The sequence below is a fragment of the Anolis carolinensis genome, chromosome 1 (assembly GCF_035594765.1).
Source record: "Anolis carolinensis isolate JA03-04 chromosome 1, rAnoCar3.1.pri, whole genome shotgun sequence".
In the NCBI taxonomy this organism is placed as follows: domain Eukaryota; kingdom Metazoa; phylum Chordata; class Lepidosauria; order Squamata; family Dactyloidae; genus Anolis; species Anolis carolinensis.
This window is the reverse complement of record NC_085841.1, coordinates 40,722,612-40,747,555: the sequence shown is the minus strand read 5'-3', so window position 1 is coordinate 40,747,555 and position 24,944 is coordinate 40,722,612. Positions and strand designations below refer to the sequence as shown.

General features: G+C 40.5%; 1 protein-coding gene across 1 annotated transcript in view; it reads left to right on the top strand.

Moving 5' to 3' along the window:
• lclat1 (lysocardiolipin acyltransferase 1) overlaps positions 1-24,944 on the top strand; it is a 103,874-nt gene that overhangs the window by 35,869 nt on the left and 43,061 nt on the right. The window lies entirely within an intron of this gene.

Here is a 24,944-nt window from a genome sequence, read left to right as displayed (position 1 = left end):
AACTGCTAGTAAGCACAAATGGACTAGAATGAAGAGTAAAGATGTTTTAAGCTTACTGAACAATTATTACTCAAATGAACCAATCGTCACAGCTTCTTTAATTTTTACTTATGTTTCTCATGCCTAGTTTTTCCAAAATATGAAAGAATATGAAAGAAGCTTGTGGAAAATTCTGGTGTTTTTAGATCAGTCTCCAATTCTTATCAGGTTCCTAGACTTAATTTATATGCTATAATACTTGGTGTCTTTTTTATATTTTATTTATATTGTTAAAATCAATGTTTCAATGGAATGAAATATGGAAAAGTATTTCTGTTTTTGATTTTTTTTATCAGAATGTAGGCATTGTATCTGTTGTCAGTGTTTTGTGTATCTAAATTCTATTGATAGTACCAACTAGAGTAGAGCAATTGATCAATTGATTTGACAGTTGATTGAATGGGTCTACTCTACTTGAGCCTAACCAACAGGATTCCAGTCACAGACATTGATTTTCTTGATGTTATATGCTACTGAAAATGGTTTCAGTAGTGACAGGTTCCCAAACTTGCCTGGCTTTATCAACATAAATGAATGGAAACTGTCAAACCCTGACTGAAAAAAATGTCCCTTTCTGTTTCCATTATTCAGAACAGTGTATTTCCTCTTTTACTTCATTCAGTATTATGTGAAATTCAACACTAGTGTCTTCATGGGGAAATAATATATTGGCTATTTGTAATGTACTTTTTGAAATGGTGCCAGTCTACACAATACAGAAGGAAAGCTAATTGTTCTGGCAAGAAATCTTCAAGGAGGACCTGACAAGGATTTATCGATAGGATACTATTATAAGACTGGAAAGCACAAGTGAAAGACAAACAAAAGAGAGTTGATCTAAAATGCAGACATAGCTGAAGAATCTGGCCTTGTCTGATTAAGCCTTGGCAGGGCATGTATTCAGGTCAAGTTGTTCAGCCGGTTTTTCAATCTAAGATTATTGTTTTTGTTGAGAGGTTAAATGTGTGCATAATAAATGAGTCTTCTGAATGGTTTACAGTGAGCCCATATTCCTTCCTGCAGCTCTGTAGCAGATATGTTTAAAAGGCTTTTGTATTATGGACATCTGTGCTTCTGGGAAGCCTCTGGAGTGACATCTTCTTCCCCAAATCTGGTACTAACAAATAACAATAGGCATATTTATGGGTAGCCACATTTGTGATGCAGCAAAATAATACAAAAACACCAAATGAATGTAAGTTATTGGCCAGCCAGAATCCTCCAAACAATTCATGTAAGCTTTTAAAGCTCTACTGGCCTCTTTGTCAGATAAAAGATGTTACAAAAGACATGAAAAGTTGTAACGTTGGCGTCGGAGGCCTACATTTCCTATCAGTTGTTGTTTCTGTCAGTTGTTCTACAGGAATTGTGATGTAGGTAAAGGCCAGTCCTCTGTAGTGTCTCTATCTGCATTGAGATCCCTCCAGACCAACTGAACAACAAAAGAAGCATCTGATATGATTGCAGTACCTTCATTTTCCTTCACCTGTATGATTTTTTTTAAAAAAATTATCTGATGAAGAAGCCAGTGAAGCTTCAAAAGCTTGCATGGTGTTTCTTGTGCATTTTGGTTTGCCAATGGTGAAACAACAACAAAGTAACTCTTTAAAATGTAAAATTACAAACTAGTAATGCAAAATGGTCATAATCCATTCCAAAAAAAGTTGCATCAACTAAATGTTAATGTCAGGCAAAGTAATTACTCTATTCCATATTGCTCCTGTCTTAGTAAGCATTGGCTACTGTTCACATGATTCAAAAAGATGACAGGATTAAGAATATTGAGAAAGTTAAAATTTGTTGCTGTGGTGAAGCTTTTGATATCATGGTTATATGGTTGCAGACCTTCTCCCCCTTGTGCATGGATTGCAAACTTAAATGCCTCTTGCTCTTCTGTAAATAAAGTTTGGCACAGGGCAGTTTTCCATTCATCAGGCTGAAATGCATTCATTCCCCTTCGGGCATAAGAACATTATATAACTCCAAAATCAGTCAGTGGTGAAGGGAGGAAATGTCGCAGGAAGTTTAATTGCTTTTTTAACTTTGCAAAAATTAATTTTAATTGTCAGGAACTCTGACCAATCTGTGGATTGTCAGGGGAATGAATTACTTGTTATATTAAAATGCCTCTGTTATATGAGCCATACAAATACTAAGGAAGAATCTGCAATAGTATCTTTCAGAAAAGGCTTTGCTCACCGTTTTGTGTGGACATTAGCAAAACTAATGTTCACTGAGACAAAATATTGAATTTTTTCTTCTCAGTGCATTATTGCTGGTGCATACTTCAGTCTCAGAATTCTATTGACACATGTCCAGCAAAACCTTGAGACATAAGGGCCTAAGAGGTAGAAATTTAGGGCATCCTGTGCCATTTAGTATTCATTATCACTCACTTTCTGAAGGTGCTACTTTGCCTCATATGGGTTAGCCTCCTCGCCATCCTCCTTCAGGAAACAACTAAAGACCTGGATGTTCCGGTTGGCCTTTGGTGAGACAGTCATTAGTTAACCAGCTCTGGATGGTATTAATAATCTATCCTGTATTTTACTAGGTCCTTCCTTCTATGCACTTTAACCATTATTTTATCTTGCATTGCTGCCTTAGTTTCCCCACTCATGGAGATGATAGAACTGTGCCAGTGGTTGACTGATATATTACTAACTATTGTGATAATATTCTAGTTTTATATTGCATTGCTGTTTTTATCTTTTATATTGTGTATTGTGTATTGTGTTTTCGTTTTATTCCATTTAACTATGTCATTGGGGTTTGCCCTATGTAAGCCGCCCCGAGTTCCCATGGGGAGATAGTGGTGAGATATAAAGTTTTTTTTAATTATTATTATTATTATTCCTCCAAATGCTGCCAACGTAATGGCAAAAGACAGTGGGCTATATAAGTATGTGTTTACCTTTTACCAGTATTCAAAGATTGGCATTCTTTTTATCCTCTCTCTTGCTACTTTTGGAAAATAAAAGTACTGTGAAGAGGATTAAATACTTTTAAGCAAGTCATCAATATCACCATGTGTATGCTATTCTTGAATCACATTTATTAACTAACTAACCAAATTAAACTATGAAATAATTAAAGGCAACTGAGGTGATGGTCCTGTATCTGAATTCATTTGAATTCATTTGAGGAGCTGATTGAGAAAACCCTGGTTTTGTAATGGATCCAAATATAGACCCAGTGCCTGTTGAACCAGGGCTCTTAATAACATTCTGTTTTTTTGCATAATGAAAGCATACATTGGCTCAGCAGACTCTGCTATTACCCATGTGCTGGAATTGGTGGTTTGGCGTGCTGTTGCAGCAATGTCCTATATTCCATTCCATTATTTAAAGGAAATGAAGAGCTTAGTATTTGCTGCTTCTGTCTTCCCTGTAGTAGAGAGCCTAAAGAAAGAAATGATGAGAGGGCAGTTGCATAAAAGACCTAGTCACATTTTAGCATTCTGACGTATAAATTTCCTAGCAGGTTATGATTCCAATTTATCCTTGTACCAGAAAGAAAGAGAAAGAATTGAGGGAAACTGATTGCATAGAACTGGGCATGATGGCCCATAAAAAATCTGTCATCAGCATTTCTACTCAGATGAGGCCACTTTGTCCATATGCTCTATTGTACAGAGTTAAGATTGGCACACAAGAGGGAAATGGGGCAGGACAGGAAGTGAACAGAATGTGTATCCCAATAAAAGTAATCACTTGTTACAATCACATATCCATCCTCTGTGTTTGAACTGTACATGCAGCAGTGTGTTATAAGTAGCATACTAGAACATAGGTATTCACTTGGCTTTATCTTTAAAATCAACATGTTTAAATATTTTACTTAGGAACTTAGAAATGGATATTGACTAGATCTCAGTGGACTAAGTAATTTACAGAGTAATTTTTATTTTTATAATTAATGCAGAACATAAAAACATACTTCTTTTGACATTATTCCTAAAATATCTTTGTGTTTACCATAAAAATAGAACAAAGACTTGGCAATTTATCATGGACAGTAGCATTTTGGAATTTTTTCATTGACAGTATATTCGGCTTCTACAAAGACTTTCAAGATTGACCTTACCTACATATGAGGATGCTGCAAACACATTGCAGTTTGTATCCAGAATCCTTTTGAAACACAATGCTAGCATAAATATAGTTGGGTAGGTGGTTGCTCTTTCTCAGAGATGATGTGCATGCAGTCCCTATTACACCCAAACAGTTTTCAAGCATACACAACCCTTTCTTTTCCACATTTAATAATAGTAATAGTAACAATACCTTTATTTTTGTACCCCACCTCCATCTCCCCAAAGGGATTCGGGTCGGCTTACATATGGTGCAAAGTGCTTAAAACAACGCATAAAATAAATAGTACAATACAATAATAAAACCAATAGCATATAAAACAACAGTTTAAACTCAGAACAGCGCCCAATAATTTATGGTGATAACTGTCGTAAAACACGGCCAACTATAAACAAGAACAAGGAAATGGGATAGTGCAAATTGTAGCAAGGGAACAAGGGCATGGGATGAAAGTGCAGTGCTGTGTCATTAATTGCAGGCCATTGACAAGCTGGAACATGTCCAGAGGAGAGAGACTAAAATGATCGAAGGCCAGGAGACCATGCCCTATGAGGAGTAGCTTAAACTGCTGAGTATGTTTAGCTTGCAGAGAGACGGTTGAGAGGAGCCATGATAGCCATGTATAAATATTTTACCCACAACCACAGGGAATCGCCATAAGGCTAAATGGAGGGTTGCACAAACACAAGAGCCAATTACCAAGAACACAATAATCCCAAAGGAATAACTCAGGGGAAGGTCTCAGGGGCTTACATGTCTTTACACTAATGCACAGAGCATGGGGAATAAACAAGATGAACTCCAACTTTTAGCACAACACCATACTTACGATGTCATAGGCATCACTGAAACGTGGTGCGATGACTCCCATCACTGGAATGTAGCTATTGAAGGCTATAACCTCTTTCACAGAAACAGAACAAAGGGGAGAGGAGGGGGAGTAGCCCTATATGTCAAAAACATTTTCGTTGCAGAAGAGATGCAAGACGGCAATCTGGGAAACCAGCTTGAAAGCATCTGGATAAAAATCAAGTGAAACGGGACTCAAAAAGATCTCGTTGTGAGTGTTTACTTCAGACCTCCGAACCAGGATGAAGAACTTGATGGAGCCTTCTGTCGGCAGCTGACCAAACAGGCATAAAGAAGAGATATAGTAGTCATGTGCGATTTCAACTATCCTGATATCTGCTGGAAAACATACTCGGCCAAGAGTACAAAGTCCAACAAATTCCTCGCTTGCCTTGCAGACAATTTTATGGTCCAGATGATAGAAGAGGCAACAAGGGGATCGGCTACTCTTCACCTCATCCTAACAAACGCGGAGGACCAGATCAATGCAGTTGAAGTTGTTGGATCCTTAGGAGCAAGCGACCATGTGCTCCTGCAGTTTGCAATACAAAGGAAGGCCGAAACGAAAAAAAGGCAAACTTCTGGACTTTAGGAGAGCTGACTCCCAAAAAATGAAGGAAATACTGAGCAGCATTCCATGGACGCCAATACTAAAAGACAAGGGAGGTAAGGATGGATGGGAGTTTTTCAAAAGTGAAATACTCAAGGCGCAAATACAACAGTGCCAATAAAGAATAAAAACAAGACAAGTGCATAGAAGCCAGAATGGATATTCAGAGAACTTCTAACTGGTCTAAGACTAAAAAAAAGACATGCACAAGAAGTGGAAAAAAGAAATCACCAAAGATGTCAAGGACAGAACGCCACAAGATTCAAGATAACAGAGTTTATTGGATTACAGAACTCAAAAATGCCCGTAAAATACAAGGGCCAGGCAGTATTAGCCTTTAGGAGCAAAAAGGGACAAGGAAAAACGTTCAAAAGATAAACCGGATTAAACCGGAGTTTAATCCGGGTAAAAACAAACTGCTTGCTTCAGCCTGGGGATAAACAAAACAAAAGCCGAGGAACAAAAGATACAAAAGAATGCAACTAATTGGCAGCAGATTCCTCTCTGCTGCCAACACTGTGCTTAGAGTAACTTGCGTCGCTCCCACACACACAGCAGACAGGATTTCCAACACGAACAGATCAGCCAAGGATTGTAGCAGTAGAGTAGACCCAGTTCCTTTCCGTAGATCAAAGCCAGAAGCAGACGTTTATAGTTTCCAAGTCCAAGAAGGGGGAAGTCAAGCCGTGGTCAGTTCAGTCCGAATTTCAAAGCAGGAGATGGCGTCCGTCAAGAAGACGACGGAAGGTCAAGCTAATAAGAGTAAGCACAGGTTTGCACAAACAAATGCCCACACAATTCCTCCCGCCGTCTGACCCTGAATTCCAAAACAACTTACGTATCAGCACACGAAAACACACCAGTCTTCAGGAAAGCGTCCCACACAGATCCCAAGCGTTCGTCCAGATTACCTTGCCCAACGCAATTTGCAATTGCTCCCAAGCCCCATTTTATGCCAGTTACAAATCCTCATCACTGTCAGCTGTCCTCCTTAACCCGGGCGTTTCCTCATCACTTTCCTCATCAGAGCTGGAACACCTCTGACTACGCCCCACAGCATCTCCAGCTGTGGATCCCGTCCCATCCCTCCAGCTTGACCATGGGTCTAATCCTGAAGGTCCCCATTCATCTTCTATCCCATCATTGCCAGTGGCACCCAATTCCTCCCTCACCCGAGTCCAATCCATCTCATCCTCCTCCGAGCTAACCAGCCCCTCCTCCATTCTCTCCGTAAACCCCTCAAAAGACTCTTCGTCAGATGGTGCTGCAAAAATGTCTCGCAGTCTTTTTCTTTCTCGCTCCTCGAGAGTATCTGACTCTCGAGGAGTCTTACGCCCACGTCTGTCAGTAACAGAGCCATGAGGCTCAATCATAACACTATCCCCTCTCACAAAGGCCTCCTCCCCCGATGGCGGAGAAGTGGCAGTGATACCCTCCGCTATAGCACCACGACGACTGGAGGTATCTAGTTTCAACAGCGAACGATGGAAGACTGGATGGACCTTTAAACTAGATGGTAAACGCAAACGAAACGCAACGGAAGAAATCTTTTTAACGATAGGAAAGGGACCCAAATACCGAGGCGCAAACTTTCCCCCAGCCTGTTTAATATGTTTGGAAGATAACCACACCAAATCCCCTTCTTCCAACTCCTCCCCTGCCTGCCTGTGGCGGTCAGCCTGAGTCTTTTGCGTTGCCTTAGCTTCCAACAGTAAGCGACGGGCAACATCATGCAATGCAGCCATTTCCGAAGAGCGGTACACAGGGTCCGAAGAGACCACATTGGTCGACGGCGCCACACCTCCCCGTGGGTGAAAACCATAAGTTAGCTCAAATGGCGTATGCTGACTAGACGTGTGCACCGCATTGTTGTAAGCGAACTCCGCCACCGGTAACCACTTCACCCAAGCCGTGGGTTGATCTAAACAAAAACAACGCAAATACTGCTCTAAGAGCCCATTAACCCGTTCCGACTGTCCATCCGTTTGCGGATGAAAGGCTGAAGAAACGTTTAACTTAGTCCCTAAGCACTCATGGAAGTGTTTCCAAAAGCGTGACACAAATTGCGGAGCCCTATCCGAAATAATCACTTCGGGTGCTCCGTGCAAACGATAGATGTGCTTAGTAAATAGTAAGGCCAACGTAGGGGCCGCCGGAATGGTTGAACAAGGAATAAAATGAGCCAGTTTGCTAAATAAATCCACCACCACCCAAATACAAGTATAACCCCCAGACTTAGGCAAATCCGAAATAAAATCCATGGAAATGATTTGCCATGGCCTCTCAGGAACAGGTAGAGACGACAACAACCCTCTAGGGCGCCCAACAGGCGTCTTACTCTGCTGGCAAACAGCGCAGCTGTCACAAAAGCGCAGAATGTCTTGCCGCATCTTTGGCCACCAGTAGCTCCTGGTGATAAGCTGTACGGTCTTGAACCTGCCAAAGTGCCCAGCCATGGGTTCGTCATGGTGGGCTCTAATCACCTCCAACCTGAGGGCCCCCACTGGTACGTAGACCTGCCCCCTGCGTACCAATACTCCGTCTTGATCTTGTAGATGAGGCAGTATTGTACGGTTACCTGCTGATAGCAGCATCAGTTGCTCCTGAGTCCACACATCATCCCTCTGAGCCTCAAGGATCTGGTCATGTAACCCGAGCTCATTATCTACAACACATAGAGAGGCAGTAGGCAAGATGGTCTGACATACTACCTGCTCATTGGTCTTAAACTCCGGCTTGCGGGATAAAGCATCGGCCCGCAAGTTTGCCTTCCCCTCCACGAACTGCACCTTGAAGTTAAACCTGGAGAAAAACAAAGCCCATCGGATTTGACGCTGGTTTAACTTCTTTGCTGTTTGCAAGTGCTCTAAATTCTTGTGATCAGATCTGACCACCATCTGGTGCCGCGCCCCTTCTAGCCAGTGCCGCCACACCTCAAACGCCACCTTAATCGCCAACAACTCCTTCTCCCATATGGTATAGTTCTGCTCGAAGGGTGTTAGTTGCCGCGAGTAAAATCCACAGGGACGCAAGGTCCCTGAGGAATCCTTCTGAGACAATACAGCCCCCAACGCGTAGCTAGAAGCGTCCGCTTCTACCACGAACGGTTTGTCAACATCAGGATGTGTTAGTATGTTGTCCGATTGAAAACTAGACTTAAGTTGTAAAAACGCATCGTGAGCTTCCCGCCCCCACACAAATGGCTGTTTCTTACGCAGGAGCTGCATCAAAGGTACCGTGAGCTTTGCAAAATTCGGAATAAACTCCCGGTAGTAATTAGCGAAACCTAAGAACCTTTGTACATCCTTCTTAGTCTTAAGCTCCTGCCATGAGTTGACGGCGTCAACCTTATGTGGGTCCATTTTAAGTTCCCTACCTGACACTACATGACCTAGGAACTCCACTTCAGGCACATGAAAGACGCACTTGGAAGCCTTGGCGAAAAGCCCATTAGCCCGCAGACGGTGCAGAACCTGCTTGACATGTTGACGATGTTCTTTCTCGTCCTTAGAAAAAATCAAGATATCATCCAAATAAATCACTAAAAATTGGTCAATTAGGTCCCTGAACACATCGTTCATGAACCTCTGGAAGACCGCAGGAGCATTGCAAAGTCCGAAAGGCATGACTCGGAACTCGTGGCATCCGAAACACGTGTTAAATGCCGTCTTCCATTCATCACCTTCCCGTATACGGATTAAATTATATGCCCCCCGCAGGTCAAGCTTGGTAAAGACCTTGGCCCCTTGCACCCTTGATAACAGTTCCGAGATTAAAGGTAGCGGGTACCTATCCCGAATGGTGTATTTGTTTAGGATCCGATAGTCGCAGACCATCCTAAGTTCCCCAGTCTTTTTGGCTACAAAGAATACTGGTGCCGCAGTTGGAGAGCTAGAGGGGCGAATAAACCCCTTGGCTAAATTTTCATCTAGAAACTCTCGCAAAGCTTGCCTTTCCGGTACAGTCAAGGCATACAGCCTTCCTGCTGGCAATTTCGCACCTTCTGCTAGCTTAATGGCGCAATCATATGGCCTGTGCGGCGGTAGCTTGTCCGCTTCTCTTTTACAAAATACATCAGAGAACTCCCCATACTCAGCAGGCACTCCCTCCATATCAGATTGAGTAACATTCAGAGTGCAACAATCCTGCCTCTTTAAGGTCAATTTACGTGTCGCCCAATCTACTTGTGGATTTACTACAGCTAGCCAATCCATCCCCAGGATCATATCATATCTAGGCAAGCTCGTAATATCCCACACAAACGTTCCCGTTACTCCCTGCACTTCCCACATTACTGCTGAGGTTTCATGGTTAACCACCCCAGTCTCCAGCAGTCTCCCATCTGCTCCTTCCACCCACACGTCGCATGCCTTGCGCACTCTAGGAATGCCATGCTTCTTAGCAAACTCAATATCTACATAAGAGACCGTAGCCCCTGAGTCCAGCAGTGCCAAAGTAGAAACAAGTTCCCTTCCCCCAACAGATAATGTAATGGGTACGAAAACATGCTTCCTCCCCTCAGTTGACTGCTTGAGGAGCCCTAGTGCGTTGGACTCACGTCGCACTAGGGCTGGCCTTTTCCCGAAAGCTGAGAAGGTTTCACATTACAGTTTTTGGCAAAATGCCCAGCATTCCCACAGTACAAACACAACCCCAGCTGCCTCCTACGGCTCTTTTCCTCTGTAGACAGCTTTTTAAAGACCCCAAGCTCCATAGGCTCTTCCCCCATCACCACAGGTGCCCTGGTAACATGCATGGGTGGCGCACACATTGCTTTCAAGTGTTTACGAGCCTCGAACCTTGCGTCCAAACGCAGCACCTTAGCTACTAAGGCGTCCCAATTTTCAGCCGGCTCCAAGCGTGCTAATTCATCCTGGAGCATATCACTTAACCCAGCAGTAAATAAAAGCATGAATGCATTTTCCCCCCAATCCAGCTGGTGGCGATACAAGTTAAACTTATTTAAGTAATCCAAAACAGTCCCCTTTCCCTGTTTCAACCGATACAGAGCCCACCCAGCATTCTCCGTGCGGAGAGGATCCCCAAAAGTGTCAGTTAATAACTTTTTGAAATTATTCAAATTGTCCTTGACTGGGTCATTTCCCAAAATTAAATTAGTGGCCCATTGTCCTGCGGGACCGGTCAACAAACTCAAAATAAATGCCACCTTGCTAGTGTCTGTAGGAAAAGCATGAGCACTGAGCTGGGAAAAATAAAGCTCCACTTGTGCCAAAAAGGTTGGCAACTTGCACCTGGTTCCGTCAAAGCGTTCAGGAGTCAAAACATGTCCTTTCACAGCATGAGCTGCTTGACTGACGGTAAAAGCCGTTTGTAATTGCTCAAATTTGGCCCTTAACTCCTCCATCGTCTTCCTGACGGGTTTATTACTACAATAAACTTTTTATGGGCGTTGGGCAATCTGTCAAGGACAGAACGCCACAAGATTCAAGATAACAGAGTTTATTGGATTACAGAACTCAAAAATGCCCGTAAAATACAAGGGCCAGGCAGTATTAGCCTTTAGGAGCAAAAAGGGACAAGGAAAAACGTTCAAAAGATAAACCGGATTAAACCGGAGTTTAATCCGGGTAAAAACAAACTGCTTGCTTCAGCCTGGGGATAAACAAAACAAAAGCCGAGGAACAAAAGATACAAAAGAATGCAACTAATTGGCAGCAGATTCCTCTCTGCTGCCAACACTGTGCTTAGAGTAACTTGCGTCGCTCCCACACACACAGCAGACAGGATTTCCAACACGAACAGATCAGCCAAGGATTGTAGCAGTAGAGTAGACCCAGTTCCTTTCCGTAGATCAAAGCCAGAAGCAGACGTTTTTAGTTTCCAAGTCCAAGAAGGGGGAAGTCAAGCCGTGGTCAGTTCAGTCCGAATTTCAAAGCAGGAGATGGCGTCCGTCAAGAAGACGACGGAAGGTCAAGCTAATAAGAGTAAGCACAGGTTTGCACAAACAAATGCCCACACAATTCCTCCCGCCGTCTGACCCTGAATTCCAAAACAACTTACGTATCAGCACACGAAAACACACCAGTCTTCAGGAAAGCGTCCCACACAGATCCCAAGCGTTCGTCCAGATTACCTTGCCCAACGCAATTTGCAATTGCTCCCAAGCCCCATTTTATGCCAGTTACAAATCCTCATCACTGTCAGCTGTCCTCCTTAACCCGGGCGTTTCCTCATCACTTTCCTCATCAGAGCTGGAACACCTCTGACTACGCCCCACAGCATCTCCAGCTGTGGATCCCGTCCCATCCCTCCAGCTTGACCATGGGTCTAATCCTGAAGGTCCCCATTCATCTTCTATCCCATCATTGCCAGTGGCACCCAATTCCTCCCTCACCCGAGTCCAATCCATCTCATCCTCCTCCGAGCTAACCAGCCCCTCCTCCATTCTCTCCGTAAACCCCTCAAAAGACTCTTCGTCAGATGGTGCTGCAAAAATGTCTCGCAGTCTTTTTCTTTCTCGCTCCTCGAGAGTATCTGACTCTCGAGGAGTCTTACGCCCACGTCTGTCAGTAACAGAGCCATGAGGCTCAATCATAACACAAGAAGAATTCAAACGAATAGCCAACTCCTGTAGGGAAAAGGTTCACAAGGCCAAAGCGCAAAATGAGCTCAGGCTTGCCAGAGACATTAAAAACAATAAAAAGGGCTTCTTTGCTTACATCGGTAGGAAAAGGAAGAACAAGGAGGTGATAGGGCCTCTGCGAGAAGATGTGGAAATTCTGACAGAGGATAGAGAAAAGGCAGAACTATTTAATGCCTTCTTTGCCTCAGTCTTCTCACAAAAAGAAAGCCAGCCTCAACCTCAGCAACATGGAGTGGATGAAGGATTGGGGAAATCCAACGCCAAATAGGGAAAGCCAGGAATACCTGGCTGCTCTAAATGAATTTAAGTCTCCGGGGCCAGATCAACTACACCCAAGAGTATTGAAGGAACGAGTAGAAGTTATTTCGGAACCACTGGCAATAATTTTTTAGAGTTCTTGGAGAACGGGAGAAGTCCCAGCAGATTGGAAGAGGGCAAATGTGGTCCCTATCTTCAAGAAGGGAAAAAAGGACGACCCAAACAATTACCGTCCGGTTAGCCTCACGTCGATACCAGGCAAGATTCTGGAAAAGATCATTAAGGAAGTGGTCTGCAAACACTTAGAAACAAATGCGGTAATTGCTAATAGCCAACACAGATTTACCAAAAACAAGTCATGCCAGACTAATCTGATCTCTTTTTTCGATAGAGTTACAAGCTGGGTAGATGCGGGGAATGCTGTGGATGTTAGCCTATCTGGATTTCAGTAAGGCCTTCTACAAGGTCCCCCATGACCTTCTGACAAACAAGCTAGTTAAATGTGTAAATCATCAAGTTTGCAGACAACACCAAACTGGGAGGGATAGCTAACATTCCAGAAGACAGGAGTAGAATTCAAAACTATCTTGACAGATTAGAGAGATGGGCCAAAACTAACAAAATGAAGTTCAACAGGGACAAATGCAAGATACTTCACTTAGGCAGAAAAAATGGAATGCAAAGATACAGAATGGGGGAACGATGCCTGGCTCGACAGCAGTACTTGTGAAAAAGACCTTGGAGTTCTTATGGACAACAAGTTAAACATGAGCCTACAGTGTGATGTGGTGGCGAAAAAAGCCAATGGGATTTTGGCCTGCATAAATAGCGGTATAGAGTCTAGATCCAGGGAAGTCATGCTACCCCTCTATTCTGCCTTGGTCAGACCACACCTGGAATACTGTGTCCAATTCTGGGCACCGCAGCTGAAGGGAGATGTTGACAAGCTGGAAAGCATACAGAGGAGGGCGACTAAAATGATCAAGAGTCTGGAGAACAAGCCCTATGAGGAGCAGCTTAAATAACTGGGTATGTTTAGCCTACAGAAGAGAAGGCTGAGAGGAGACATGTTAGCCATGTACAAATATGTGAGGGGAGGTCATAGGGAGGAGGGAGCAAGCTTGTTTGCTGCTTCCCTGCAGACTAGGATGCAGAACAATGGCTTCAAACTTCAGGAAAGGAGATTCCACCTGACCATCAGGAAGAACTTCCTGACTATGAGAGCTGTTCAGCAGTGGAACTCTGTCCCCCGGAATGTGGTGGAGGCTCCTTCTTTGGAGGCTTTTAAGCAGAGGCTGGATGGCCACCTGTCGGGGGTGCTTTGAATGAGATTTTACTGCTTCTTTCAGGGGGTTGGACTGGATGGCCCGTGAGGTCTCTTCCAACTCTACGATTTTATGATTCTATGATTCTAATAAGATGTCATAAGAAATAGGGAGGAGACTTTCTTTCTCTGGCCCTGGAGAATAGGACTCAGAGCAATGGGTTCAAATTACAGGAAAGGAGGTGCCACCTGAACAATATGAAGAACTTCCTAAGAGCTGTTCAACAGTGGAATGCACTGCCTCAGATTGTGGTTGAAGCTCCTCCTATGGAGGCTTTTCAACCGAGGCTGGATGGCCATCTGTCAGGAATACTTTGATTGTGCTCTTCCTGCATAGCAGAGTATTGTACTAAATGGCCCATGTGTAAATGAATAGTTTCCTTTTCTCTGTTAAAAAGTCACTTTAAATGCATTCAGAATTGTGTTTCTGTTCAATAAGAACAACACTGTCCCCTAGAGGATAGTTGCAAATTCGGTATTTTTTTGCTAATAATATGTATTCTTAAACTCACTCTATAGAGTGGTTGTACAATAGCTAACGAATCTAATTCAGAAATGTCAAACTTAAAATCTTAAATTTGTCTGCATGATCATTTGCTGTATTTTTCTTTTGGATTTCAATTCTCCTTAGATGTTTTAGTTACCTATATTGAAACAGTTTTGGATTTATTTATTATTTATTATGTAAGCTTCAGTATTTCCACTGAGGAGACCATATGTGCTTCCTATGTGGGAGTTCATATTCTTCTGCTCTTGCATATATTCCCATAGTGCACCTATTTTGTGCTGTGTTTTTGATGTGACTCATATTTGTTAGTCTGGCAGTCAATTGCTGGATTTTACTGAATAGCTTTTCAGAACATTGGCATATTTATTTTGGCTGAATGTTGCTATGGGCACCAAAGTTGAAAAGTCAAAACATACAGAGCAGAGATACTTGGGAAAATGTCATAGTAAAATCAGAACTCTTTAAAAAAATACCCTTATTGGAAAACACAACAAGTGTTCATTTCTTTCCTTCTCCCCCCCCCCCCAAAAAAGAACTACTACTATTAGATACATCATTTTCTTTTTCCAAGTGTTTTTTTTTTTTTTGGAATCAGAGGCCCACGACTATACAGTTTTCTTTGTGAATGAGCCATGTAATAAACCTTGCATGAGAATTGATATCCCAGTACATAGTGAACTTTCCAGGATTGATGTATAGAAGATACAATTAGTACTATCAGTCCTGACACCAGCAGTATTGGTTTCTACTTCTGCTTAGAAAAGTATATAACCCAGCAATGCATAAAAAGAAATCAAGAGATTTTATTTATTTATTTATTTCATGTCAAAAGCATTGCATAATAAATAAGTTTAAAAGTGATGAAATAAAGGAAATCACAAGCAGCTAAATAGTTTTAGATCAAAAGCGGGCAACAGCAACCTCATTGTCTGTGGCTTTAAACAGCTCTTCCTCGGTACATGAGGCAGGACATTGTGGGCAAGCATACTTATGCAGAGTTGTTTGTTCTGCTCCACAGTCACACAAGGTGGAGGATTCCTCCAGGTAGTGCCATCTTGCCAAGTTGTCTTTTGATCTGCCCACTCCACTAAGTCTGTTCAGGGACTTCCAAGTTGCCCATTCTTGGTTTGCCCCTGGAGGCAGGCCCTCATGGGAGGCCATCCAGTTGGAATTGCCTGTTTTAGCTGCCCAGAAGGATACTCTTGCTGTTGCTGGAGGAACATTAAGAGGAATGGTGGTTCTCATGAAGCCCTTCCTTGATTTGAGTCTGGTGGGAGGAGGCTGATAGTCATGCAGTGGATGGCTTTCACGATGTTCAACCTTATTTCTCTCACAGTTAGCAGCAACTTCCCGTCGCACATCAAGAGATGTTTTAAGGCAACTTCATCTTGACCCAGTATAGGCACATATGAAGATCCTTGCTATTATCTACATAAGAAATTATAGTTCAGTCATGTCTCCCAGTGTTTTGTACATTTCTTTTAAGTAGGCATTATTCTGTGTATTGATTGGTAAAATCCTATGAAAGAGCAGGGGAGAATGATAGAAAACATGTGCATTATATGTACACTGTCCCAAGTATAAAATGTGCATTTTCCCTTTAAGGGATATTCAGTATCAGGACTAATAAAGAAATTGACTTGAAGTTTTGGAAGTATGTTATTTAGCCAGTACTCTGCTTGATTCACCATTGTTTAACTTGGTATAAGGCATTTCATATTCTTAACAGACTCCTTCAAGGAAACTTTTATTTAGCACAGATCACTCATAGAACATACAGATCCAGCTCTACTTGACCTCATTGCAGAGGAGAATACATGTGGATGAGTGTGCATTCAATCTTTAATGCATTTGTTTTCTTTGAACCAGGAAAACATTGAAAGAAATCAAGAGTCCTGTATTGTGATATGTTATAGAAAATATTCTAGTGCTTAGATAGGGCAAAAAAATATATTCGACAGTATATAAATTTCTAACTTGGAAATCGACAAACTATTCTGGTAGACATCACTACTAAATAAGGCCTTATTAAATTTTATCTTTTAAATTACAAATTGTAATCTTTTCCAGCCTCTTCTATAGACTACAAAAACCCCAACAAAATGGAGGTAAAAATGGAAAATCTCCAGTATATGGATATATTGTGTTGAAGAAAATAGCACATTAGAATAAATCTGATTATTTGGTTGTAGTGTAATGAAATGTATATGGTTTTTACGAGTCCACCAGAGGTAAGGTTTAGGTTTCCCCTGACGTTAAGTTCAGTCACGTCTTACTCTGGGGGTTGGTGCTCATCTCCATTTCTAAGCCGAAGAGCCGGCATTGTCCGTAGACACCTCCAAGGTCATGTGGCCGGCATGACTGCATGGAGCGCCGTTACCTTCCCGCCGGAGCGGTACCTATTGATCTACTCACATTGGCATGTTTTTTTAACTGCTTGTTTGGCAGAATCTGGAGCTAAAAGCGGGCACTCACTCCGCTCCCGGGATTTGAACCTGGGACCTTTCGGTCTGCAAGTTCAGCAGCTTAGTGCTTTAACACACTTCTCCACCAGAGGAGATAGGTATTATTATTATTATTTATCCTTACATAGAGCTTGGCTGTCAGTGATTATAATTTCATCTTCTCCATCTAGCCTAATTCTGTCCCTTAATTATCTTCATGCATACATATGTTCATAGAATCTCAGTTTTCTTTGTTCATCAGCCTTGCCAGGAACCAGCAGCTTCTGCAAACCACATTAGCTTGGTCTGCTTCAGCATCGCTGACAAAGCAGAATTTACTTTTTGGAACTAGTCAAATTTATCCATATAATTGTAAGAAGTTTTGCTGGTGCGAGCAGGCCTACCCTAATTTTTTTAACTTTCAAAAACAAAACCTCACACAATTCATTAGGGAAAATTGGGGGAGGGCATCTTTGTCAGCATTTTAAGATTCTTGTAATTCTACATTTTTTCTAGCAAATGTTTTAAAAGTACAGAAAAAGAAGCTCCTTAGATTTAACCTATGATTTTCTGATTCAGAAATAAGTGTGCTAAAAATAGCCAGTTATGAATGGAAGTATTTCAGAAAGCTAGTTTTTGCGCAGCATAGAGGAGGGAAAAATGATGGAAGGAAAACATTAAAAGCTATTGACTCATTAGCTTTCTGGTATGATTAAATGCCAAAAAGCAATAACTTATTTTTCTAATCACGACGTATATTCTTATTAATGAGCAATACTCATTGTAATGCTAATGAAAACCTTTTTCTCTAACCAATGTACTTGAAGGATATCCTGCTTTCTGTTGCATTATTAATGTAGCCATACCTCTGAAAAATTAAGTGCAAATGCCAATCCACTTATTACTATCATTCAGCTCAGCAGAACTTTTCATTTGAAACTATAGCATGTGTAGAATGGCAATGAGATATGCATGTGGTATTTAACAGATTTTGGTAGTCTCCAAACAAATAAAAAGGGCAAGGAACATTCACATTCAGTATTCAATATTGCTTCACCTTTGTATTTTGCACTTAAAAACAACAACTGGATAATAGTACTAATGAAGCCATCATTTTTTTCATAAGCTCTTGGATGACCTAAAACCCCTTTTCTGATCTTTGATGCAAACAGATCAGCATCTTCCATATTTTAACCACTTCTGTTGGAGGCTGAGAATATATAACATTTTGGTGAAGATTTGTTTCACCTGGTAGGTATATATATACATACATACATACATACATACACACACACACACACACACACACACATACACACATACACATACATACACACACACACACACACACACATACATACACACACACATACTGAGGGGTGCATGTGACAGGGGACGTGGCCCTCCAAGATCTTATAGTGTGTCTTCACTCTGTCATCAAGAGTTTCCCACCTCAGGATCACATCAAAACTACATCTCAGTCTGGACTTCCTCCTTCCAAGAATTACAGGGAGTGCAACGGAATGTACCTTGTAAATTCAGTTGTGTCAGTGGTACCCTTTAGGGAAGAGATAAGATTAATTTCCTGGTATTGTATATGCTACAACTAGAGTAGCAGAAGTTAATCATTTTGAGGCCCTCTTTTATGTTGTACTTACTACCCAAAAAGTACTGTATCCGTACTCTAAAAGGAGAAAAGCCAAAGTGACAAGTATTCCTCAGAATGCAGAAGGAAAGCAATGCTAAAATGGGGAAAAATCAAAGAGTGGTGGAATTTTGGTTTGGTTTTATTTTTGGCCAACCTAATTCCTGCAAATTCAAGTGTGGAAGGAGGCTGTAAAGCAAATTCTATGGTTCCATAGGCTGTGTCTGCCTGTAGGGCTAGTGGTTTCCCACCTTTATTGTGGAGCGTGAAATGCCAATAATAAAACACTGGAAAAATTGCATGAGAAGTATAAGGCTTAGTTGTTAATTTATTGATGTCTTCTGTGGTCTGATATCTCTGTAATAATTAAACATTCCTTTTTATTCACTTGACTTCTTTAAGAATGTTACTTAGCAAATCAAGGAAACATAGCAGTGGAACAGCATCTCATCTGTTGAATGGAAACTTACCGCTACTTATGATCATCTTCAGTTTCAGCCGAGTGCGAGTTCCAGGAACTAATTATTCAGCAATGCCCGATGACATGGAAATATATTAAACTAGCTGTGCCCGGCCACGCGTTGCTGTGGCGAAGTATGGTGGTATGGGAAATAAAGTATTGAGGAATTGGTGGTAGTTAAGGTCAAGGGTAAAGGTTTTCCCCAGACATTAAGTCCAGTCGTGTCTGACTCTGGGGGTTGGTGCTCATCTCCATTTCTAAGCCGAAGAGCCGGCGTTGTCCGTAGACTCCTCCAAGGTCATGTGGGATGACTACATGGAGCGGCGTTACCTTTCCGCCGGAGCAGTACCTATTGATGCACTCACATTTGCATGTTTTCGAACATCTGGGTTGGCAGAAGCTGGAGCTAACAGTGGGGGCTCTCTCCGCTCCCCCAATTCAAACCTGTGGCCTTTCAGTCCAGAAGTTCAGCAGCTCAGCGCTTTAACACGCTGCGCCATCAGGGGATATTATTTCCTAAAGGTTGTGAATATACAATATTTCTGATTGGTTTTTTTTGTTTGTTGGAGGCAAGTATGAATGCTGCAATTAGGAAAAATGATTAGGATGTAATGGCCTGGCAGCTTTAAAGCCTGGCTGTTTCCTCCCTGAGTGAATTTTTTGTTGGGAGGTGCTAGCTGGCCCTGATTGTTTCCTGTCTGGAATTCCCTTGTTTTCAGAGTGGTGTTGTTTGCGATATTTTATGTGCGTCTACTGTCTGTGGCCCTGAGAAAACAGAGGATTTTCCAGACTTTGATGATGGGAATACTTCGTTGGGAGGTGTTAGCTGGCCCTGATTGTTTCCTGTCTGGAATTCCCTTGTTTTCAGAGTGGTGTTGTTTGCGATATTTTATGTGCTTCTACTGTCTGTGGCCCTGAGAAAACAGAGGATTTTCCAGACTTTGATGATGGGAATACTTTGTTGGGAGGTGTTAGCTGGCCCTGATTGTTTCCTGTGTGGAATTCCCCTGTTTATTTACTGTCCTGGTTTTAGAGATTATATTGTTCTGCATTATTCTATCCCAGTAATTATTTCATATTAAAGTAGAATCTCACTTATCCAACATTCGCTTATACAATGTTCTGGATTATCCAACGCAGTCTGCCTTTTCATAATCAATGTTTTTGTAGTCAGTGTTTTAAATTCATTGTGATATTTTAGTGGTAAATTTGTAAATACAGTACAGTAGAGTCTCACTTATCCAACATAAACGGGACGGCAGAACGTTGGATAAGCGAATATGTTGGATAATGAGGAATTAAGGATAACCCTATTAAACATCAAATTAACTTATGATTTTACAAATTAAGCACCAAAACATCATGTTAGACAACAAATTTGTCAGAAAAAGTAGTTCAGTACACAGTAATGCTATATAGTAATTACTGTATTTATGAATTTAGCACCAAAATATCACGATATATTGAAAGCATTGACTACAAAAATGCGTTGGATAATCCAGAACGTTGGATAAGCGAGTGTTGGATAAGTGAGACTACTGTAAATACTACATAGCATTACTGCGCATGGAACTACTTTTTCTGTCAAATTTGTTGTATAATATGATGTTTTGGTGCTTAATTTGTATAACGATTACCTAATTTGATGTTTAATTGGCTTTTCCTGAATCCCTTCTTATTATCCAACATATTCACTTATCCTGCCGGCCTGTTTACGTTGGATAAGTGAGACTCTACTGTATATTATCTGCTCAGAACTGGATTATCTGAGGCCCCTTCTTCACAGCTGTATAAAATGCAGACTGAAGTGGATTATATGGTAGTGCGGAGTCCAGATAATCCAGTGCAAAGCAGATAATATAAGATTATAAATGGGTTATATAGCTGTGTGGAAGGGCCTTGAGTCTACACTGCCATATAATCCAGTGCAAATTAGATAATCTGTGGAAGAAGTCTAAGTGAAGCCTAAATCTGCCTGTCCCCTAACTGAAACCTGGCTGTCCCTTGGTTGCTAGGCAACCAAGTGGGCAGAGATTAGCCCTCTAAACTGGCAGCAATTGGATAAAAAAATTATTGCTCTCCCTCTAATTAGGACTTTATATTTCTTTTCTTTTTGTTGTATCAACCTTGAGGCGTGGATGATGGGTTGTGTTGTCAAATTTTGAGGTTGGGGGGCCTGTAGTTTTGTTGTTTTGTGAATTGCCGTGATGCCATCACTCTTTTATATATATAGAAGATATACATAGATGGCTACCCATGAATACGTTCTTTGTGGTAATGGGAGAGCATAGCTTATTTTTACAAGAACTATGTAGGATTTATGCTGGCAAAGTAATACATTAAAGCAGATTACAAAGCAGCATAACATTTATTTGACAAAAAAACTAACCAATAGATCTAACAATATTTGTGCTAATGTGGCTTTATGCAGATTATTTCACACTTGGATTCTACTATAGTATACACGTTAAGAAAGCACATGTGAGTGATCTGAACATTTTGCCCTATAAATACTCTGTAGCTTTTTTCATTGCATGACATCCTGAGATTTTCCTCTTTTTTAGTCAGCATTTATTGAACGTTTTTCCTCTCCCACGTGCACACAACATTTTAGTCTCAGTGAGAATAGTCTCGTTGAATCAGTGGGTTTTACATAAATGTTGATTTACTATGCACCATTTCATTCAATGGGTCTACTTTGGTTGGAACATTTAGGGCATACTATTTCAATTTATCTCCAAGTTATTTAGGCAGGATATTTCTTGCCTATTTGCTGCTTCCTTTGGGCCTCATTGTGTGCCTTTATGTATTACATTTGTATTTCACATTTCCTCCTCAGAATTATACTATTGAAATGTTATCCATATTTCTCTTTTCAGTACCCTTATCCTGTTGTGTTATATTCCAAGCCCTTGTCATTTGAAATGTTGCAGAAACTGCCACAAAGCTCTTTCAGAAAACACTGTAATATTGATAACTTGATAAACTAATGAAGGAACCCAGAGACTGAACAAATTTACTTTTTTGAACTATAGGTTTAAATTTGCTAGCCAACGTGGCAAATCTTGTTGCATAGTGGAATCTCCATGTCAAAGCTACCGTAATTTGTCAAAATGTAACCCCATACCCTGATCATTTTCAGATTGAACTTTTGTTGGAACTGTACACTGGTCTGGAATACAGTAATGTAAGAATTTATAGGAGTTCTCTCCATAGGAGTTTTCCTTCAAGAACATTCTTTTCCATTATTCAAACAACTTCAATGAGAAATAGTTGGTTTTCAAGCCCAGCTACTACTTTTATAACCAAGGTGCTGATACTGAACTTACAGCCTAAAATGACTTTTGATCAAGGATCTCATTTTCATATGGACCATCTAGCAGGGCTGTAGCCGGGGGGGGGGGGGGGGGGTGTCAGTTAAAAAAAAAAACCAGTTTACTCATAAATTGGTTAACCAGTTAAAATTCATGAGTAAAACAGATTTGGGGGGGGGGGGAGTTGAACTGTTACACCCCCCTCACCGACTACATCCCTACCATCTAGAACAGGGCCCCCAAACTAAGGCCCAGGGGCCGGATGTGGCCCTCTAAGGTCATTTACCTGGCCCTCATCCTCAGTTTTAGACTTCGCCTCACCCAAAGTCTGAAATGACTTAAAGGCACACAATACCAACAATCCTACTTAACTTGACTATTTCATTGGCCAGAAGCAGGACCACACTTCCCATTGAAATCCTGATAGGTTTATGTTGGTTAAAATTGTTTTTATTTTTAAATATTGTATTGTTACTTCATTTACTAATATTGTGCTATGGTAATAATTGAATATATTGTGTATACATATAATATTGATACTAATATTATAATGTAATACAATATAATACTAATAATTATACAATATAATAATATTAATTATACATTATATATTAAATGTAATATTACTAATAATATTACGGTAGTGGTATAGGACAATATAGTAATATACTGTATAATGCTAATATTGCGCTATGCCAATAATATAATATATTGTATGTACATACAACTTCTAAGCTGCTCTGAGTCCCCTTCGGGGTGAGAGAGGGTGGGGTATAAATGTAGTAAATAAATAAATAGTTGTTGGTTTGTTTGTTTTTTTGCAATACAAATAAGACATGTGCAGTGTGCATAGGAATTTGTTCATATTTTTTTTCAAATGATTATTTGGCCCCTCAACAGCCTGAGGGACCATGAACCGGCCCTCCACTTAAAAAGTTTGAGGACGCTTGATCTAGATAGTCATCAATCTGTATTGAAGGATCTCTAGTGAAACCGAACCTACTCTTTCTGAGGTAGTCTATTCTGTTGTTGAATGGCTCTTACAATTAGGATGTTTTTTTCTATTCTCAGTTACCCATGTATTTAATCATCTAACAACCCATGTAGATAACCACTAAACATATATAATAATTCATCAACTAGGCATAGTTAAAGAAACTTAATACACAAGAGGATAATCTCTGAGGATCTTTCAGATCATCATCGTGCCCTTTGTGCATCATACAACTGGGTATCCAATGTCAAAAAAGTAAAAACTCTACAGTGCAGAAATATTGGCAATATCCTCAACAATTTTTACTCATAGTACCCTCTCTATTCTAATTCATCTTGTGAATAAGGGTTCATCTATGCTATAGAACTAATGTGGTTTGACACAACTTTAGTTGTCATGGCTTAGTGCTATGGAATCGTGGGAGTTGTAGTTTCTTTAGACTTCTCTGACATGTAGTTTTAGTGCTTCAGTGAACTTCCATAGTATTGAATCATGGCAGTAAAGTGGTGTTAACCTGCATTAAATCTACAGTGAACATGCACCCTAAAACCTAATGGAGAAGGGAAAAAAATCTGCTAGAAACTGACATTTCTTCCAGAATTTCCAAGAAAAGTAAGTAATTACAGAACTACTTGAGCAGATTTAGATGTTTAGATAGTACTACATTATATCTAGCCTTCCTTGACAAAGGGCCTTGTTGTTGGTAAAACCTATTTATAAACAGTAACACATAGGGTTAGTTTACTGTTCAGTCCAGTTTTTAAGTCTTAAATTGGTAGCTCATAAACTGAAGAGTTAAGAGCTCAATTATTTTGATATGTTTTTGTTTTGGTTTGGGTTTTTTTTAAAAGAGAACAAATGTGGGGCAGAATGACTTAGCACCTTGAATTCTGAAAATATAATCAAATGCAATCTTTCTTCAATACTCTATTGTACACTTTATCATTAAAAGAATAAAAATGTCCACTCAGAGAATCAGGTAGATCATATTATCAGAGAAGTCATGCACCTAAATATATGTGGTATTTTGACTATAGGCAGTATTTTTTGCTTACATTGATGGTTGGATGTGGGAAGTACACATTCAAAACTTACTCCTCATCCCACTGTTTTGGATTTTGTATATTGGTTGTTTTGTGTCAATAGACATTTAATAATTTGGGGAAATAACATAACTACACAGCTTTGTTACAAATTAATCCCATAATAAGTACAAAGGAACTTGAATTCTCTCTGAGGCTGCTTTTTCTAGTTTTACTTGCACTTACCCACATTTTTGGCACTCACCATGGGTTCTGGTATGTATGAAGAACTTGCCAGGAATGCAAATATTTATAGTGTGGTAGAGGAAAATAATACCAAAGGCTTCAACGTTTACTGTGTCTAAATTGTTAGTGTGATGTCAGTGAAATTTATTATAAATACATTAGGTGAATTTGTTAATGCAGTTTTCATCTTTCCTTTATCAACCAGTCTCCTTTGTAGTCTGTCTTGTTTAAAAATATATTCCTGGCCTTAGTTTTGTAGTAAATTATAAAGTACATGTTGTGATTCCTGGAATTCTTTAGATGCATACTTTAATGTTTTTTAACCTCTGTATATAGTAGGCATTGATATCCACTGGGGTGTGGTTCTAGGGCCCAACATGAATATCATAATCCATGAATGATTAACTCCCACTATATTCAATGCCATATTAAAATGATGTCCCTTAAATGCAATTGAAATAGTTTGCTTTTTGGATTTATTTGTTTTGAGGAAGTGGTTTTGATATTTTCAAGCCATGCATGATTGAATTTGT